Below are 20,516 nucleotides of genomic sequence, written 5' to 3'. Positions count from 1 at the left end.
CTGCCAGCACAACCTCCAACCCATTCAGGTAATATATACTTCTTAGAATTCTGAATGCAAGGGCCTTCCAGATTTTCTGAATAGGAAGGGCTTCTGGGCAGCTCTCTGATTTGAGGAGGTAGTTGTACAACTTGAAGCCAGCATACATAGAAAGCTTGCTATTTTTCTTAGATTATATGAACATGCAGATTGTTTGGGGGTTCCCCTCCTCTTAAGACATCCCTTGGTTCCTCAGCTGCAACAGTGACTTGACTTTTCATTTAACCAGGAAGTCCTGTTACAATGAAAGTTCCAGAGGGTTGGAATTGACTCTACTTCTTTATACAGACTTTCAGATGTTAACTATGCTGTGGGATACCGTCTGGCTATGACAAGTGACTTTGTGCAAAAACAAAGTCTGCCTTTTATTCAGCCTGAAAATTTTCTACCTACTGGACAACTGCCATGATTAGCCATCCTGGATAATTCTTTTTACTGGGTCAAAAGTATAATGTGTTGAATTTTTAAAAATTTTATTCATCCTTTCATTTTTTCAACAAATATTTATTGAGAACTCACTACTATATATAAAAAATAAAACAAAAATTAGTATTTTGGGTAAGGTTTTTTGTGCTTATTTCAACCTATGAATTACAATATTCTTCAAAACTATAGCTTAAGAGTAAATAAAGAAGGGCTAAGTGACAGGCCTATGGATAATTAGAAAAGATATCTACCTAAAAGTCTTCATTTGAGCTCACCACCTGCATGTGTTTATTCCCTCTCTCTCTCTCTTCCCCCAGCACCCTGCTAATGTTTCTGTTCATATGTCCCACTCTGAACTTAATGACAGAAACCTTCTGTCAGCGAGTAATGCGTTACCACAGATGGGAAGCACACCAGTCTCCTTAAACGCATCTCTGCCTGGATAGATCACTCAGTTAGTTGTAGTGCCAGTGGGTCCCCTAGAAGGTGGGCACTGAGATGGTTACACTGAGATGGTTAGGTGTATAAGAGGTTTATTGGGCTGTGATTAGAGAAGGAGTAGAGTCATGACTCTGAGAAATAACAAAGGAGAGGGAGCACGATGGGACAGGAAGAAAATCAGATCACCACACAGACCTGACAAAGTCTTGCCAGCCCAGTGAGGAGCAGTGGAACACGACTTATCTGGCACAAAAGGCTGGGTTCCAGTACTCTGTGCTCAGTAGCTGGCTAGTCATTGCCCAGGAAGAGCATAGCTTCATCTAGAACACTGAAGCGGATCCTAAAGTCATTAGCATCTGGAGGCTATCACTGACCACACTCCCATAGCTGAACATCAAGCTCTACCTTGAAGGAAAATCCAAGCCCAGGCAACTGAAATGTTTTCGAGCACAAAGCCCTAAGGAAATGGGGTAAGACTCCAAACTCAGTCTATGAACAGGAGCAGAGAAAGAGCTGCCTAAAAGGAATGTAGGAGGACTGGGAAGAGTAATCAAAGGAGATACCCAGAACCTCTCTCGGGCACCTGAGTCACAGAGGACCCAAAAGACCGTGAGAACCCCAGGGTGTGAAGATACGAACCTAGTGCTTTAATCATCTGAATACAGACCAGGAATCACTCCTAACTCTACCACGTAAGAGCCTGGTGATATTGGTCATTACCCAGTCTCTCCACATTGTAGCCTCCTTATCATACAAGGTATGAACATAAAAGGACTATTGAAAGTTAAAGATAATGATAAAATCACTATAACATATTAATGTTCAATATTAATTAAGCTATGACCTAAATAAAATCCTTTATATACTGTAGAAGTGACAAACAGATTCAAGGGGTTAGGTTTGATAGACAGAGTGCCTGAAGAACTACAGAAGGAGGTTCATAACATTGTACAGGAAGCCATGATCAAAACCATCCCTAAGAAAAAGAAATGAAAAATGGCAAAATGGTTGTCTAAGGAGGCCTTACAAACAGCTGAGAAAATAAGAGAAGCAAAAGGCAAAGGAGAAAAGGAAAGATATTATCCATCCAAATGTAGAGTTCCAAAGAATAGCAAGGAGAAATAAAAAAGGCTTTCTCGGTGATCAGTGCGAAGAAATGGGGGGAAATAATAGAATGGGAAAGACTAAGGGTCTCTTCAAGAAAATTAGAGATACTAAGGGAACATTTCATGCAAAAATAGACACAATAAAGAACAGAAACTGTACAAACCTAACAGAAGCAGAAGATATTGAGAAGAGATGGCAAGAATACACAGAAGAACTATACAAAAAAAAAAAAAGATCTTAATGACCCAGATAACCGCGATGGTGTGATCACTCACCCAGAGCCAGACATCCTGGAATGTGAAGTCAAGCGGGCCTCAGAAAGCATCCCTATGAACAAAGCTAGTGGAGGTGACAGTATTCCAACTGAGCTATTACAAATCCTAAAAGATGATGCTGTGAAAAAGCTGCACTCAATATGCCAGCAGATCTGGAAAACTCAGCAGTGGCCACAGGACTGGAAAAGATCAGTTTTCATTCCAATCCCAAAGAAAGGCAATGCCAAAGTAGGTTCAAACTACTGCACAATTGCACTCATCTCATGCAGTAGCAAAGTAATGCTCAAAATTCTCCAAGCCAGGCTTCACCATTATGTGAACCATGAACTTCCAGATGTTCAAGCTGGATTTTAAAAGGCAGAGGAACCAGAGATCAAATTGCCAACATCCATTGGATCACCAGGGCTTCCCCGGTGGCTCAGACAGTAAGGAGCCTGCCTGTAGTGTGGGAGATCCAGGTTCAATCCCTGGGTCAGGAAGATCCCCTGGAGAAGGAAATGGTAACCCACTCCAGTATTCTTGCCTGGAAAATCCCATGGAGAGAGGAGCCTGGCAGGCTACACTCCATGGGGTCACAAAGAGTCAGACACGACTGAGAGACTTCACTTTCTCTCTTTCACAATCATTCTTCAATGATTATCTTGCAGGATACTGTAAGGAAAAACCTCCATCATCTCCACAAATTCTGAACTTTCTTCTTTCTTTCACTGATCATAGAAAAAACAAGAAAATTCCAGAAAACATCTACTTCTGCTTTATTGACTACACTAAAGCTTTTGTCTGTGTGGATCACAACAAACTATGAAAACTTCTTAAAGAAATGGGAATACCAGACCACCTGACCTGCCTCCTGAGAAATCTGTATGCAGGCCAAGAAGCAACAGCTAGAACCAAACATGGAACCACAGACAGGTTCCCAATTAGGAAAGGAGTACCTCAAGGCTGTATATTGTAACCCTGCTTATTTAACTTATATGCAGAATACCTCATGAAAAATGCTGGACTGGATGTAGCACAAGCTGGAATCAAGATTGCTGTGAGAAATATCTATAACCTCAGATATGCAGATGATACCATCTTTATGGCAGAAGGTAAAGAGGAACTAAAGAGCCTCGATAAAAGTGAAAGATGAGAGTGAAAAAGCTGGCTTAAAACTTAACATTCAAAAAATGAAGATTATGGCATCCGGTCCCATCACTTCATGGCAAATAGATGGGGAAACAATGGAAACAGGGACAGACTATTTTCTAAGGCTCCCATATCACTGCAGATGGTGACTGCAGCCATGAAATTAAATGATGCTTGCCCCCTGGAAGAAGATCTATGACCAACCTAGACAGTATATTAAAAAGCAAAGACATTACTTTGCTGTCTAGTTAAGCCTATGGTTTTTCCAGAAGTCATGTATGGATGCGAGAGTTGGACTGTAAAGAAAGCTAAGCACCAAAGAATTGATGCTTTTGAACTGTGGTTTTGGAGAAGACTCTCGAGAGTCCCTTGGACTGCAAGGAGATCAAACCAGTTAACCCTAAAGGAAATCAGCCCTGAATATTCATTGGAGGACTGATGCTGAATCTGAAACTCCAATACTTTGGCCCTCAGATCCGAAAAACTGACTCATTAAAGAGACTCTGATGCTGGGAAAGATTTAACGAAGGAGGAAAGGGGGACAACAGAGGATGAGATGGCTAGATGACAACACCAACTTCGTGGACTTAAGTTTGAGCAAGCTCCAGGAGTTGGTGATGGACAGAGAAGCCTGGCGTGCTGCAGTCCATGGTGTCGCAAAGGGTTGGACACGACTGAGTGACTGAAATGAACTGATTAATTAAGCATTATTGCTGTTGCTATCAGTTGTTGTTCTATTGAAGACCTTGTTAACTTATTTCATATTTGCCCCAGGACAGGGCTGCTAGAATAGAGAGCAGCTGGTTGAGTGGATAAGGCTCTGGAAATGAACTGCCTGACTTCAAATCCCAACTCTACTATCTATAAGCTGTGAAAACTTGAGTAATTATTGAACTTCTCAGTGCCTCAGCATTCTAATCTACAAAAGGAGGATAATAACAATACCTATTTCCTGGGTTTATTTCAGGAAAGGTATTTAGTGCGGAGCCAGCCAGTTAGCAAGTGCTCAATAAATCACACCTATTATCACTAAAGGTATTTTTGCTTTATTATAACATTACTAACTTTATTTTAAAACATTTCAAAATTAGATGTTTAAAACTAGAGAAAAAAAAACAAAAAACAAAAAAAAATCCACTTGTTTTATGTAAAATGACAGCTTACACAATCCCAGATAATCTATACGCAGGGTCCCAAAGTTCTCTATAGCTTTCCACTAGCACCTAGTATGTTGTCAACATATATCTAAATATTCCATACTCATTCTTCAATGATTATCTTGCAGGATACTGAAAGGAAAAACCTCCATCATCACAAATTCTGAACTTCCTTCTTGTTTCAATTCAAGAAGCAAAAATGCATGCAGTGAATTCACAGGAAACTGTTGATGCACATTACTCCTTGGTCTACTTTTTCAGTTTTATTCTAGATACATCCGTAGACTGTATAACATCTGGTTGGAAATATTTTCAGTAATCTAGGCCTTTGGCATTATGTTGACAAAATTGGATGACTGATTGTTCCTGACATATTTTTTAATCCAGATGTTGGGATTTCCTAAAGGCCTGGCCCAAGTGTTGGTTTGTTCTTGGAAAGATATTACAGAGCAAGCATCTTAAAATTCAGAACTCTACAAACCTATTCAGCAATGTGCCCTATACACTTAATCCCATAAATGCTACTTGATTTGTTATCCAACCAAATTGTTAATTGAAAAGGCATTTTGGGGGGAGAATGGATACATGTATTTGTACTGCTGAGTCCCTTTGCTATTCACCAAAAACTATCACAATGTTTTTAATCAGCTATACCTCAATACAAAATAAAAAGTATTTTTAAGCAAGAAAAAAAGAGCATTGAGAAGTTACTAGAGATGCAATATTCAGGGAATGTGTTAACAACAGGGCACAAACATGAAAAAATGATCACTAAATGGCACTAATGCATTTTAGGTATAAACTCTAGACTTCTATAGACTGATCTCTTGGCCTGAAAATATGTGGTTGAGTTACTGTAACTTATGGGTGAATTTTATGAATGCCCTGTTGGTAGTTAGAATGAATTTACCCATTAACAAGAGGAAACCAAAAAAGCTGGCTTAAAACTCAACATTCCAAAAACTAAGATCATGGCATCTGGTCCCATCACTTCATGGCAAATAGATGGGGAAAAAATGGAACAGTGGCAGATTTTATTTTCTTGGGCTCCAAAATCACTGCAGATGGTGACGACAGCCATGAAACTAAAAGACGTTTGCTCCTGGGAAGAAAAGCTATGAGAAACCTAGACAGCATATTAAAAAGCAGAGACATCACTTTGCCAGAAAAGGTCCATATAATCAAAGATATGGTTTTTCCAGTAGTCATGGATGGATGTGAGAGTTGGACTATAAAGAAGGCTGAGTGCCAAAGAATTAATGCTTTCAAACTGTGGTGCTGGAGGAGACTCTTGAGAGTCACTTGGACTGCAAGGAGATCAAAACAGTCAATCCTAAAGGAAATCAACTCTGGATATTCATTGGAAGGACTGATGCTGAAGCCAAAGCTCTAATACTTTGACCATCTGACGCAAAGAGCCAACACACTGGGAAAGAGTTTCCCGATGCTGGGAAAGACTGAAGGCAAAAGAAGAAAGGGGCAGTAGAGGATGAAATGGTTAGATAGCATCACCGATGGACATGAGTTTGAGCAAACTCCAGGAAGCAGGGAAGGACAGGGAAACCTGGCACACTGCAGTGCATGGGGTCGGATACAACTTGGTGACTGAACAACAACCCATTAACAAAAATTATAAAGGATGGTAAAGTTCCAAGTTTAGTCCACAAAAGTCTATTTAACTGCATGTTATTAACTGACTCCCAGAGTTCTACCTTGAGTCTTCTGCGCTCTGCATGTTCCAGGACTTTAAAGCCATTAGTTATAAGTAATTCCTAACCTACTCTATGGAGAAGGCAATGGCACCCCACTCCAGTACTCTTGCCTGGAAAATCCCATGGGCGGAGGAGCCTGGTAGGCTGCAGTCCATGGGGTCACTAAGAGTCGGACACGACTGAGCGACTTCACTTTCACTTTTCACTTTCATGCATTGGAGAAGGAAATGCCAACCCACTCCAGTATTCTTGCCTAGAGAATCCCAGGGATGGGGGAGCCTGGTGGGCTGCCATCTATGGGGTCACACAGAGTCGGACATGACTGAAGCGACTTAGCAGCAGCAGCAGCAACCTACTCTAAGCCAGGGTTCTCCTAAGCTGTAAACCCTGATCTCAACAAATCCATCCTTAAAAGAAAAGATTAACCAGCTGTAGAGAGTGGGCCTAGTGGTGCCTCTGTTTCTAGACAGCTTCCACCTCAAGAAAGCAAGATTGAAAACATGTGGACACATGAGTAATATTTTCCCTCCACTTTATACTTCCCAGAGTCTAATTCCATAACACTTGGTATTTCCCACTTTCAATTCTTCCGAGTCTTTTTTTTTCCTTCTTAGTCTTTCAGTGGTTAGTCTTTCAGAGACCAATCTGAAGAATTACCACAATGGTCCATAAATTCAGTTCCTCCTTTCCTAACACCAACAAACAGGGCTCTGGAACCACCAATAATTGACCAAAAAATGAAAAATGATGGTGACTCAATGTGAATTTTAAAAATTAAAAAGTAAAGAAGACATGTATATGAATGTGATATCATCTTGAAAATGTACACGTCGTATCTTTATTCATTATCTTCTGGCTCATTCTCAGCTCAGGCATTTATTCCCAGAGCCTTCCCTGATCACACCTCCATCTCAAGCCTTGTTCCATGTCTCTCCTCTGTGCTTCTAACTTCCTTATGTCTCTCTCTGTGAGTGCCCTTACCACATTGCCCACTTATATACCTGTCTCTCTGATTAGATTGGAACCTTCTTGAAACAAGAACTTTGACTCACCTGTCCTCTCATCCCCAGCAGCAACAAAGTATCTGTATGCAGTGTATGTGCTCGGGAAGTTTTTATGAATAAATTACCCTCTATCAGGCACCAAGCAATATGCAAGATATTTTATAATTATTTGGGTATATAATGTAATAGTATAAATATTTTTCAATTATAGGTATTATCCCATGTAATTCTAGCAAAAACCTTATGAGATAGGCATGACTGTTGCCAGTTTAGAGGGGTTGAGTCAGGCAATCAGACAGGATCAAAACTGGAACTGAAAGTTAGGGGAAAGGATTTCCAAAGCCCTGTGTCCAGTACTCTTTCTCACTGCTCGTATGAGCTATTGGCACTACAGAATGATGCATGATTCACTTTTTTCCCCAAAATAAACCATCTGCTTGTTCTCTCCCATTAATATGTAATCAAGAATTAGTAAGATTTGTTTGCGATAATTTTGTCTTAGACATTATACTTTAGAGTCTAATCAAGTACACATTTTTCTATTGATGTCCAAGTGACAGCATTAACATGCAGTGTCCATGTAATAACTGAAAGATAATGCCAGCTAAAATCTCACAGACCCTGGGTATGAGCTGCATGGATTGTATATGGAAAATACTATCTTCTTTGTTACTTAGAAGATCTGATCTTTGTCAGCTGTTAAAAGGGCTTGTAGATGATGTGGAGATTCCTCTGGCTTTGTAGGCACCATCATCATGAATTAATAGATGAAATACAGCCTGTACACACACTTGGAAAACACTGCTGGCTTTTATTTTGCATAGTCTTACATTTTCCACTGACAGGTTCCAGGATCAGAGGGGAAGTCTGGAATCATTATAATCAACAGCTTTAAAAAAAAAAAAAAGGCAGAAAGACAGACCTCACTCATTTCCTAATGGCAACAAAATGATTGAGAGAACAAGTTCAGGACCCCTGTGCCTTGCTGCAAAAAGTGGCAAGATTAAAAAGGATAAGACATTGCTGCCAAGATGCTGAGGAACCATCTCAAAGAACTTGGAAAGTGACTCCAAGACATATGGTCAGAGCATGGACTTCAAGTCAATCCCTGAAATCAGATGTAAGATGAAGCCTGCCCTCAGGGATCAACATGAAGGCTCCAGATTGGCATATGAGTGTGGGACACCTGGAAAAAGTAGGGCAAAAATCAAAGCTCTTAAGTGAATAGGAAATCTTGCATGATATCAGCTAGGGAAGGAAAGATACCCTGGATTATTGCCCAGGACAAAAGATGCTCTCATGGTATCTGAGATCAAACTAAGCACTTCTATCCTCAGAGACCTAAGCTTATTCAGTATATTTGGATCATTGTTAAGAAGGGACTCACCCATGTCTAGCAATTTTAATCCCTATGAATTTTTTTTTTGCCTCCAGCATTCTCTGTGGAATATTATGGCCTGTTCTGGGACTATATGGAAAATCCTATGTTCCCAGGTGACCTAGGGACCTCATCCAAATAAAAGAATACCACCCTCCTTCTCAGATAATTTAAACTCCATTGACAATTTCTCTGCTGGTCTTATGTACATATTCAGAGCTCAGATAAGGAAGCTGTGCCTGTCTAGTTCCCCTACCTGCCTGTAAACCTAAAACCTTACCCTACCAAAGAATAACTGGGAAATGAACTCTCCAGATAAACAAAAATTCTTTGTCTAAAATCTGATTCTTTAATGAAAAGAAAATGTTTCCTTTAGACCAATAGTAAAAACTCACTCTTTCCTTCTGCCCCCATCCCTGTTAGTGTTTTTGCTAAGTAATATAAGTGACAATAGGTTACAGGATACCATGCTTAGCATTATCAAATATCTACAGCTTCAGTCTGTATAAATTCAAACAGTAGAAGAGCTTTTGTGACCACTAAGAAGCCACTAAGAGGAAATAGTTAAAAGACCTAAAAAATGCAACAAGATGTATATTTTACTCAAATTTTCTGAATGCTTAGTATATTATGTAAAGTGCTGACATGCTCTGATAGTTTGAGTTTCAAATCATGACAACTAATGTGAACTAATATATGTAAGGCTAGGACTTCTCTGGTAGTTCAGACAGTAAAGAATCTGCTTGCAAGGCAGGAGACTTGGGTTCAACCCCTGGGTCAGGAAGATCCTCTAGAGAAGGGAATGGCAACTCACTCCAGTATTCTTGCTTGGAGAATTCCGTGGACAGAGGAGCCTGGCGGGCTACAGTCCATGACGTTGCAGAGAGTTGGACACAACTGAGCAACTAACACTTTCACTTTCGTGCAACTTTAAGGGAATTCATTAGAAGATTTCTGGAGGGTTGCACCAAACCCAGAGTGAAGATCAACCTAGATTCAGGAATGGAGCTGGCACTGGGTGTCCTATCCCAGACTGAGACAAAGCCTGAACCAAAGAGTCCTTTAGTCCTGTAGGGAATGAGAACAGACTCCATCTCGCAGTCTGCTTTTCTCTATCTACCTGATTCTTCTTTCTCACTGCTGTCCTCCTTCTGCCCATGAGTTCATAGTACAGACCACAGTCACCAATAGTTACTCAGTTTTAAATTCTACCATACAGATACTCAGAGGGAGACATCTCCCTGTTTTCTGCTTGCCTCAATCTCTCTCCCTTAGAAAGTAAGCTGAATTAGGCTTGAAGATAGTAAACTGCCAATAATATAATTTAACTGATTTCAGGAAGATACACAACAAAATTTCCATCATGTCATTAAGCATAATCTAGTGAAAGAAAACAAATATTACAATAAAACCACAGGGTTTGTATCACTGAAAAGCACAAAGATTTGCAAACCCATGACTGGAATAATAAAGAATTATGAAAAATAAGGACAGTGTGAAAACAAATAAAATGTTATTAAATATATGTGCCACGCGTGAGTGAGCTGAGCACTCTGGGATGCAGACAGACAAAACGAGGAGCTCAAGACGTTTGGGGCAGGATGAATGCAGATAACAGATTAAAGAAGGAAGCAGTATGATTGGGCAAAGTAAAGCTCAGATCACCATGCAGATTTGATGACGAAGTCTGAGACAAACAAAAAAGCAGCTCCAAAGTAAAGATCCCCTATTAGAGGAGGTCAGTGTTGAACAGAAATAGCCACGCCCTAGCACCCCCTGCCACATCAGTCATTGGCGAGAAGCTGCCCAGAAAGAGCAGAGCCATAGCTTGAAAGCTGAACTGAATCCTGAAGCCAGTAACAGCAGGAAATGGTCTGCTAACTGCACTCCTTGCAGCTGAATAGCAAATTTTTTCTTGAAGAGAGATTTAAGTGGCACAACTCCACTTCAGCAGCGTATAAAAGCAGAATGATAGCCTGGTGGATAAAAGCCTGCCTTCCCACCAGCAGAGAGAACATGCTCATTTTCTTGTACCTTTACCAACACTGAATATTACATGTGGTTGATTCCTTTTTTAGATTTTCAAGTCTTCTGTACATAGTATTTTCTTGTAATTTAAAAAAATTAACTTCCATAACTACGGTTGCCAAAAACAAAGTAGAAAGACATTTATCATTTTTTGCTGCCTTGAATCCATTCCTCTCTGTAGAACGCCCCAGTTTTTATTCTGGGAGAATGACTTCTCCTGCACACTAGACTGTCAGTAGAAGGGCAATGCGAGTGTTATAGGCTACATTGCGCCTCTCCCCCACCACACACACACACAAAAATCATACGTTGATGTCTTAAACTCCTAGTACTTTAGAAAGTAACTATATATGGAGATAGGGTCTTTAAAGACATAAATTAAAATAAGGTCATTAGAGTCAGCCCTAATCCAATATGATGTTATCTTTTTTAAGAAGAGGACATTCAGACACAGACATGTACAGAGCAGAGACTATGTGAAGACATGGGGAGAAACTGTTGTTCAGTCGCACAGTCATTTCTGACACATGGCAATCCCACGGACTGCAGCACTCCAGGCTTCCCTGTCCCTCACTATCTCCCAGAGTTTGCTCAAACTCATGTCCATTGAGTCGGTGATGCCATCCAACCACCTCAGCCTCTGCTGTCCTCTTCTCCTCTTGCCCTCAATCTTTTCCAGCATCAGAGTCTTTTCCAGTGAGTTGGTTCTTTGCATCAAGTGGCCAAAGTACTGGAGCTTCAGCTTCAACACCAGGCCTTCCAATAGATATTCAAGGTTGATTTCCTTCAGGATTGACTGGTTTGATCTCCTTGCTGTCCAGGGGACTCTCAAGAGTCTCCTCCAGCATCACAGTTTGAAAGCATCAGTTCTTAAGCACTCAGTTACCTGGTCATCTACAAACCAAGGAAAGTGGCCTGGAAAAGATTCTTCTATGACAGCTATCAGAAGGAATCAACTCTACTGAAATCTTGATGTTGGATTTCTACCCTCAAAAATTTTTAAAAATTAATTTCTGTTGCTTAAGCTCCTACCCCAGGCTATAATATTTTATTACTGCAGCCCTGGAAAATTCATATAATCAGGTTTCTACTTCCTATTATGAAAGAAGAGAAGAACAGATCCTTCTTCAGGATATAGCTGGGAGAAAGCTTAGGATACAAGCCTCAGGGTTGGCAGTAGAAGCAGTGCTCTGCCCTGGTCACTCTGCTGTGGATAGTACTCTATGCTCCTTGACTCTGTAGAGAGCATCCCTACCTAACACTCGCCCCTTTTTCTCATGAGTATTTCCCTCCCATCCAATAGCCTTCCAATAATTTCACAGTCAGGTCTGATAGCTCAACCAGCATTCCTAACTGACACAGAAAGTTTTCCTATCACTACTAAATAAATCAGTTTGGCAGCAAAACCCAGTGTGGAGAAACTGTTCATCATTCAAGAAACAAACATGTAAATATATCATTTACATCCATCCAGAAGGTAGATATAAAATCATCTTCCTCAATGGTTCAAGAAGCAGATTTTGAGACATTACTGTTAAGAGAGATTTTTCCCCATAGCTGTCATGATAGAGAAAATATGCCTGCTTTTTCAAATTTTTCACCATTTCTTATAAACTAAAATTTTACTACATTTGCCCTTGCCTTCTCTCGACTTTGACTTTAGCAAATCACAGGTAAAGATTTATGAAACTAAACTACACTTTTCACAATTTGCTGTGGCATTTAAGTGGTTGAGCTTTTGGGGTCCAGGTCTTCTAGTACTATTCTGAGAAAGAATGACATAAATAGGTATCTTTCTGCACTAGCTCACAGGGCAAGGGCCAGAAAGGTAAAATCACATCTCAAACACTTGAACTGATATAACTAACTGCATGGTACCTAGATTTGATACTACTTAAATAACTGTGTGTTAATAATATTGATTAAGGATGGAGTAACTCCTGAAGTAAATCTCTAATAGTGGAACTACCCTTAGTCTAATTCTGGTCAATATTTCTCTTCAGTGACCTCTGCCAAGGGTAGGAGACATGCTTTTCAAATTTAACAAGTACAAAACTATAGGAGATAATCAATATGTCAGACACAAAAGTTAAAATTTTAAATGATACTGATTGCCCCAACCAATGCTATCATTTCATCTTCACTGACAAAATGAAAACATAAAAAGATAGCATTTTAAAATGTCTTGAATTTAGTATCAAAATTTCTACTCTAGTACCAAAATTTCAGTAACAATATATGTGGCTTTAAAATGTTCCAGGCAAACCATTTAACTCAGAAAAGTATAAGGGAATTAATTGAGATGTAGAAAAAACACCCAAAGCAATATCTTATTTTTATAAGACTACAGATGTGTATATATTAATACATATATACACAACAAGTATGTGTGTGTGCCTACTAAATACATAAAATAAGGATCTAAATTGTTGAATGCTTCTCTCTTGGGAAGAGTATTTAGGAGAGAAGAGTGGGAAGAAGGGTTTCTCTTATTTTACTCTACATATTTATCTATGGTATGGAACCTTTACCAAAATAACTTACTCATATATTAATTGTATAATAAAAGATTAATTAACCAAGTATATAAGGCACAGGTTAAAAACTGAATTTCACCTTAGGCTTCAGGATAAAATATTCATGCCTAAATTATAGGAAGAATTTGTTCTAGACCTCACTAGTCCAGTCAAACAGCATCACAAAAAATGCATTTGATCCTCAAAAATATGTTTACCAAAATAAGTGTACACGGGGGAGGAAAAACATAATAGCTAGTAGTTTAAAATCCATTTCATATATTGGAAGAGATTGAACTGATTAACCAAAAAAGCAAGCAAAATAAGAGGCAACTGAAGATTTTTTAAAATATTTCAAAAGACATCAAAAAAGAGGTCAAGACATTAAAAGTGAAAGAAAGTGAAAGTGTTAGTCATTCAGTTGTGTCCAACTGTCTGTGACCCCATGGACTGCAGCATGCCACTTTCCCCTGTCCTTCACCGTCTCCTGGAGCTTGCCGAAAGCCATGTCTATTGAGTCGGTGATGCCATCCAACCATCTCATCCTATGTTGTCCCTTGCTCCTCCTGCCTTTAATCTTTCCCAGCATCAGGGTCTTTTCTAATAAATCAGCTCTTCGCATCAGGTGGCCATAGTGTCGGAACTTTAGCTTCAGCATTAGTCCTTCCAGTGAAGATACAGGGTTGATTCCCTCTAGGATGGACTGGTTTGATCTCCATGCAGTCCAAGGGACTCTCAAGCACCACAGTTTAAAGGCATCAGTTCTTCAGTGCTCAGCTTTCTTTATGGTCCAACTCTCACATCCATACATGACCACTGGAAAAACCATATCTCTGACTATACAGATCCTTGTCGGCAAAGCAATGTCTCTGCTTTTTAATATGCTTTTTAAGGTAACCTTAAAAATGCATTCCAATATTAGTGTGTTAGTGTTAGTCATTTAGTCGTGTCCAACTCTTTGCAACTCCACAGGCTGTAGCCCATCAGACTCATCTGTCCATGGAATTCTCCAGGTAAGAAGACTGGAGTGGGCTGCCATTCCCTTCTGCAGGACAATAAACATTAGGTACAGACTTAATGATTCCACTTATACAAGGTACCTAGAATATTCAAATTCAAAGAGCCAGAAAGTACACTGGTAGATGCCAAGGGTCGGAGGGGTGAGGCTGTGGGGAGGAAGGGTGAGGAGTTAGTGTTTAACAGGGACAGTTTCCATTTAAGAAGGTAGTTGTTTCAGTTTACCTTATTTTGGTTAACATTCTTTTGAAGATCAAATACATTTTGTGTGATGCAATTTGACTAGACCAGTGAAGTCTGAAGCTAATTCTTCCTGTAACTTGGGCATAAATGTTTTTTTCTTGAAGCTTAAGGGGAAATTTAAAGCTTTTACCCCTGTACCTTGTATACTTGGTTAATTAATCTTTTATTATACACCCATAAGGAGATAGATGATGGTGAGAATTGCACAATATGAATATACACTGGACTATACACTACACTATACACTGAATTATATATACTGAAGGACAGGGAAGCCTGGTGTGCTGCAGTCCATAGGGTCACAAAGAGTTGGACATGACTTAGTGACTAAATAACAACAACAACAAAAACACTGAACTATACTCTGAACTGTACAGTTGCTGCTGCTGCTGCTGCTGCTGCTAAGTCGCTTTAGTCGTGTCCGACTCTGTGCGACCCCATAGACGGCAGCCCACCAGGGTCCCCCATCCCTGGGATTCTCCAGGCAAGAACACTGGAGTGGGTTGCCATTTCCTTCTCCAATGCATGAAAGTGAAAAGTGAAAAGTGAAAGTGAAGTCACTCAGTCGTATCGGAATCTTAGCGACCCCATGGACTGCAGCCTACCAGGCTGCTCCATCCATAGGATTTTCCAGGCAAGAGTACTGGAGTAGGGTGCCATTGCCTTCTCCAGAACTGTACAGTTAAGTATGGTTAAAATAATATGTTTTATGTTATGTGAATTATACCACATATGAAAAAAAAATTTTAAAGGGGGTCAAGAGTTTTAACTGGAGGGAACAACTAGAATCAGTAGAAGTATAGGAAAGCAGACATTAGGTCACTAATTCTAACAATTAGAACTTCACCCAAATGAAATCCTTCACTTCTGGGTGGGGCTAGGTGACCATCTATTAAAAAGTTGTAAAAAGAATGCTTCTGCTTCACTTTGATACTAATTATATTTTGTCTACGCTTTCGCTAATAAATTTTATCTGGAGTACACTTTCTTAATAAGTTCAAATTATCACGCTCATGTTAATTTCCTAGGTGTCCCATATGAAACTACCACAGACTGAGTGGCTTAAAAGAGAAATTCATTGTCTCACAGTTCTAGAGGCTGGACTTCTGAAATCGAGGCATCTGCAGGCCCATCCTCCCTCCAAAGGCTTGAGGGAAGACTCTTGTCATTGCTATCAATCCTTCATATTCCTTGACTTGTTGATCCAGCCTTTAGATCTCTGCCTCAATCATCACACTGCCTTCTCTCCAGTGTGGCTCTGTCTCTTTTTACTCTTCTTACAAGGCCCCCAGTCACTGAACTTACCCTAATCCAGTACGACTGCATCTTAATTTAACCAATTACACCTGTAACGACTTTATTTCCAAATAAGGTTACAATCTGAGGTTCCAGGTAGACAGTTGGGGCTTGGGGACACTATTCAACCCTGTACATGTTTAAATTATCATGAATTCTGAAACACAATAAATTGGTTTGCTCTATACTTGCAGCCCAAGTCTGTGCTCATAATTCTGAAGGTAATAGAAGAACCATACAGATTAGAAATGAAAGGGAAAGTGGAACTGCATACAGGCAAAACAGAAGAGCCTGAGGTCTGGACAGGAATAAATTAATATAAAGGAAACAAATTACAAAAACAATGACCTTCTATAAAATTAGTATGATTTTTTTGTATTTGTAATTTTATGTTGTTAGATGTCCTGGTAGCATGTACACCATATGTGCATGATATATCTCTGCAAATATATATAATAGCAGTAGTTCACTTTCTTTATAATCAAAGACAGTGCTACCAAGAAAGCAACTAACTGGTGTGTATAGACATGGACTTTGGGCCATCTTTCTGTGAATAGCCACTTCCTGGCATCCCACTGAAACAGATTATTGAGAGCTGGAATGATTCCCAAGAAAGTATATTGAAATTTACTTTATTTTCTCATTAAAGTCAGGCAATTGCAATGTATAGTATAAATTACACCTCAACTTAAATTACATGTTTTCCTTTAACCAAGGGAGAATTCTTTTCAATTGCAATCTTCACAAGTATATCTATAAATCCATAAATGAAAGGGGAAACTTTTCTTTATATTCCCAAATAAATATCAGCATGAGGTTTTGCAGTATGCTAACATTTAATCTTACCTCACTGAGAAATGTAAGTGATTTTTCTAGTTAATTGTCCGAAACTCCTGATAGAGTTGTTTTCCTCTGAAATTTTAACTATATTAATGAGACTACCTCATAAATGTATTATACTTGCCTGCACTGGTGAATAGAGCACTCAGTTCAGTTCAGCTCAGTCGTGTCCGACCCTTTGCAATCCCATGATTGCCAGGCCTCCCTGTCCATCACCAACTCCTGGAGCTCACCCAGATTCACGTCCATCGAGTCAGTGATGCCATCCAGCCACCTCATCCTCGGTCGGCCCCTTCTCCTCCTGCCCCCAATCCCTCCCAGCATCAGAGTCTTTTCCAATGAATCAACTCTTCTCATGACGTGGCCAAAGTATTGGAGTTTCAGCTTTAGCATCATTCCTTCCAAAGAAATCCCAGGGCTGATCTCCTTCAGAATGGACTGGTTGGATCTCCTTGCAGTCCAAGGGACTCTCAAGAGTCTTCTCCAACACCACAGTTCAAAAGCATCAATTGTTCGGCTCTCAGCCTTCTTCACAGTCTAACTCTCACGTCCATACATGATTACTGGAAAAACCATAGCCTTGACTAGACGGACCTTAGTCGGCAAAGTAATATCTCTGCTTTTGAATATGCTATCTAGGTTAGAGCATAGTGGATTATATTTAGCTTTTTCCCTTATGATTTCTATTGAAAGTTACACATTTGTAATGGGCAGAATGGTGGCCCCCAAAAGATATGTTCATGTATAGTATGGGCTGAACTGGGCCCCCCCACATTCACATGTTGAAGCCCAATATGTCAGAATGTGACTATATGTGGGGATAAGGTCTTTATGGAGGAAAATAAGTTAAAATGAGGGCTTTAGGGTGAGCCAATCAACTAGCATCCTTACAAGAAAAGGAAATTAAGACACACAAAGAGACACCAGGGGCACATCTGCAAAGAGGAAAGAACACAGGAGGATACGATGAGAAGGGGGCTGTCTGCAAGCCAAAGAGGGAGGCCTTGGAAGGCGCAGAATCTGCCAACAGTGACTTCCCTGGTCATCCAGTGATTATATTCAGACCTCCCAATGCAGGGGGTGTGGGTTCCATCCCTGGTCAGGGAACTAAGATACCACATGCTGCAACTAAAAGATACTGAGTGCTGAACCTAACACCTGGTGAAGCCAAAATAAAAACAAACAAACAAAAGAAAAAACCTGCCAACACCTTAACCTTAGGCTGCTAGCCTCCAGGACTATGAACCAATAAAATTCTGTTGTTAATGTTATGTCATCTGCAGTATTTTGATATGGCAACCCTAGATGTAAATCAATACAACATCCTAATCCCTAGAATCTGTGAATAGCACCTTACATGGCAAAAGAACGAATGTTACTTAATATGGGAAAAGATGTGATCACGTTAAGACTCTTGAGGGAGGAGAAAAGGAGTTTGTCCTGAATTATCTGGGTAAACACCAAATGCCATCACCAATATCCTTACAAGAGAGAGGCAGATGGAGTTTAGAGACCCACAAAAGAATGATGCGAAATGATGCAGCCAGAAGCCAAGGAATGCCAACAGCACTAGAAGCTGAGAGAGACAAGGAACAGTCTCTTCTAGAGGCTCTAGAGGAAGTTCAGCCCTGCCAGCTTCTGGCCTCAAGAACCATTATGGCAGTCTCAGAAAACAAATATGCTAACATACTTGGCTTTAATAGAGTGATGTTCTCATGGCTCTTGGTATATGGAGTTTCTAATTGACTACTCTGTGATTATACTGGAAGTACTTGCTCTTTTTCTGATAGTAACAAAATAAGCATGCTATTTGCATTCATTCATTTAACCTAACCTCATGTACCACAAATTATTTTTGAGAATCAAAGGGGGTTATGAACTTCCCTATCCTCCACTACCTTTATTTCCTCAATTCTTTTATTTTTTCTAAAATTTATTAAATAACAGTCCATATGTTCAAAGTTAAAATTAAATTTGCCTTAAGGAGATGGCAGCCCACTCCAGTATTCTTGTCTGGAAAATACCATGGACCGCGGAGCCTGGTAGGTTACCGTCCATGGGGTCACAAAGAGTCGGACATGACTGAGCGACTTCACGTTCACTTTCAAAATAATATTAGATCAAGAGCAACTCTATGTACAGAGCTTCCTGGTGGCTCAGTGGTAAAGAATCTGCCTGCCAGTGAAGGAGATGCCAGAGACGTGGGTGCAAACCCTGGCAGGAAGATCCCCTGGAGGAGGGCGTGGCAACCCACTTGAGTATTCTTGCTGGGGAAATCCCATGGATAGAGGAGCCTGGCAGGCTACAGTCCATGGGGTTGCAGAGTCAGACACAACTGAGCAACTATGTGCAAAGTTCACGGCTTCACAATTACCATTTTCTTTTTCTGACATCAGTTCCTTTAACTTTCAGATAAATGTTACATTATTTACCATATTTGTGAGGTTTTCAGAACATTTCCACAAGTTTTATCACCAACTGTGAATACATTAGTGTAAAATTATCAAATGACTTCCTTAAAAAAATATTTTTATGTTTTCCCAAAAGGAAATTTTATCCTATAACTGTGCTATTTTGTATTAATATCTTTGTTGAATCTTTCAGACCTTGTTTAAGATCTTGAAAATCTCATACAATCCTTTTGACTCATTTGAAGCTAAAGAATGGAGTTTGGATTACCAATATAAAAGTACATGTTCATGAAAATAAATTTGCTTCAGTATAATTTCAACTAAACACAGAATTACAGTGCTTAACAAAGAAAAACTCATTTGGAAAAATATTATAATAGCTTAAAATTTTACTATGATAAGTTAGTAACCAAGTTCATAACATAGCCAATCAACCTCAATCTTATAAGTATTTAATATATGGCTTATGCCATACATTCTACTAGAAGCTAAGTGCTAGAGGTTCATATATATATATATATATATATGTATATATATATATGCAAATTTGTATATATTATGTAAATATTGGGTTGGCCAAAAAGTTCATTCAGGTTCTTCCCTAAGATCTTACAGACAAAACCCAAATTAACTTTTCAGCCAACCCAATATAAAATGTAAGAAAGAATTTCTGTTGCTTCGGAGTTCAGGAGTAGAAGTTAGCAGAAGAAGCCCAATGTCTTCAATTCTAGTAAAAGAGCAGAAGTGTCTCATGAATGATAGACCAAACTAAGTCTCACTGCTTAAAGCTGAGACTAGAATGAAGGTCCAATAAATATGAGATGGGTCTGGAAAAAACCTGTGAGTGAAAACTACCTGGGGCTATAATTTAAGTAAACTTGTGATCTAAAGGAGACAGACTGACCTCAAAGTCATGAACAGGAGCAAACTATACTCTGAAATAAGCTCACAGATATAAAGAATAAACTAGTGATTATCAGTGGGGAAAGGGTAGGGAAGAGGGCAAGATAGGGCTAGGGAACAAAGAGGTACAAACAACAATGTATAAAATAAGCTATGAGGATATGTTGTACCACACAGGGAATATACTGAAATATTTTATAAAAACTTTAAATAGAGTAAATCTATAAAAATTTGAATCACTATGTTGTATACCTGAAACTAATCTAATATTGTAAATCAACTATGCTTCAATAAAAGTAAACAAAGAATACATTAACCTAAAAATAAATTCATTTGATATTTTTATAACCTTTACATAGATATTTCCTACATTTTAGCATCTATGATATGGCTTAAATGAGTGAAAATTCAAATAAGCCTTTCCCATTCTTTATTCCATTCCTCAACATTATCCATATGTTGGTATTTCATTAATTAAAATAGAAGCTGGATATTTAAAGCCTGCTGCCAAGTCTGACATCAATTCCATTAGACCAATCATTTTCTAATCTCATGAAATCTTTTCCAATTTTATGCCTTAAAAATAGGTAATTAT

The sequence above is a fragment of the Ovis aries genome, chromosome 3, assembly GCF_016772045.2.
Source record: "Ovis aries strain OAR_USU_Benz2616 breed Rambouillet chromosome 3, ARS-UI_Ramb_v3.0, whole genome shotgun sequence".
NCBI lineage: Eukaryota > Metazoa > Chordata > Mammalia > Artiodactyla > Bovidae > Ovis > Ovis aries.
This window is presented reverse-complemented; position numbering follows the sequence as displayed.